This window comes from Pseudomyrmex gracilis, unplaced genomic scaffold, assembly GCF_002006095.1.
Source record: "Pseudomyrmex gracilis isolate BER0280 unplaced genomic scaffold, ASM200609v1 scaffold_2548, whole genome shotgun sequence".
Lineage (NCBI taxonomy): Eukaryota > Metazoa > Arthropoda > Insecta > Hymenoptera > Formicidae > Pseudomyrmex > Pseudomyrmex gracilis.
The window spans coordinates 6591-7959 of record NW_018023132.1 but is presented as its reverse complement, the minus strand read 5'-3'; the positions used below and the strand labels follow the sequence as shown (position 1 = coordinate 7959).

At 29.1% G+C, this 1369-nt stretch overlaps 1 long non-coding RNA gene across 1 annotated transcript; it reads right to left on the bottom strand.

Annotated features, from left to right (window-relative positions):
- Nucleotides 1-103: 103 nt before the first annotated feature.
- On the bottom strand, nucleotides 104-1024 carry LOC109862875. Its single transcript, XR_002251241.1, has 3 exons — nucleotides 866-1024; nucleotides 321-572; nucleotides 104-186 (listed from the first exon to the last, which is right to left on the bottom strand). It is a non-coding gene; the product is annotated as an uncharacterized LOC109862875 (long non-coding RNA).
- Nucleotides 1025-1369: the final 345 nt, after the last annotated feature.

The following is a 1369-nucleotide window of genomic DNA, read 5'->3' as shown; positions in this document are numbered from 1 at the left end:
TGAATATTTTTGCTTAAAATTGCTGACAATTTGCTGGCAAATTGCGAACAAATTGTTTACTGGGAATGTTCACATGCTTCCATGATCGAAGTGAAATAGATGTCGCTCCTGCTTTTGGAATATTTTTTATAGTTGTTGTGGAAGACAAAGGAATTTTGATGGTAGGTGGGCTTGAGCCTTCAAATTCTAAAAATTTTAAATATACATTATTAAAACCAATAATATTAAATTTACAGCTTACAAACATATAATGACACAATGTATATATTAGATACTTTAAATTAATGAATATAAATTTTTACACATTGTAAATCTTCTACCTTCCCATCTTTGATCAAATACGGGACCCATAGGTGTTCTCGTAGCATTTGTAAGACTCTAGTTTTTTCGATCCCATAAATCTAAACAGCTTATTGTTGTGTACAGTGTGCAATTTTTCCAATCTTTTAGTAAGTAGAAGCCTTGTAGTGATGGTGGTTCCGTGCTTATTCGAGGTTGTGATTGTAAACATTTTATTTTTGCGTTAAAACTGCAATTTATCCAGGTATTGTATAGATGTGTACTGTAAAACTCTACAATCATATAAGTGTCTATAATATATATATATATATATATATATATATATATATAAACGTATTTATTCTCGAGAACTATGATATAAATATATAGAATATTTAGCTTTTCAATTTTCATTACAAATCTTCATAAAAACTTTCATTGTAAACTTCTTAAATTTAAAGTAAAGTAGAACTTATTTGTAAAAAAAAAGGTTTAAAAGGTTTAGGTATGTAAAGAGAAGTAAAACAATTTGTTGAAATAGTGTATTTTAAGAAGTTGCAATGTTGTAAGAACAATAATAACTTACTCAAGTCAGTAGGATTTTCTCGCTGATATTGATTATAAAGTAAGTTGTCATTCCATACAAGTGCGCCGCCGTCGTCTTCTGAGAGACATATATATTTTCTCTCATTTCTACATGTAGATGAATTAAAATGAAGTGATTCTCCACGTAACACAATTACTTTTCCACAACTGTAAAATATTTGGACAGCAAAAAGTAAACACCTTAAGAGAGTACTGGATACCGACTATAGAGACCTGTAAATCGACGTTTTAATATTTCGTTTTGTGCCGTATTTACTGCATCAAATCCAAAATGCTTCTACAGAAATAAGTAAATTATGCTAAGAGTTTGCTGTTGTTCTTTGGAATGTCAAAATTCAGCATAAATTTTTTCTTATACAGTTTTCTTCTATAACCTCACCTTATATTCATGTATATAAAATAATTTCTAAGCTTATGTACGTATTTACACTGAACTACAGCAATACGTACGACACAAAACAATCTAATGAAACACTCAGAATAT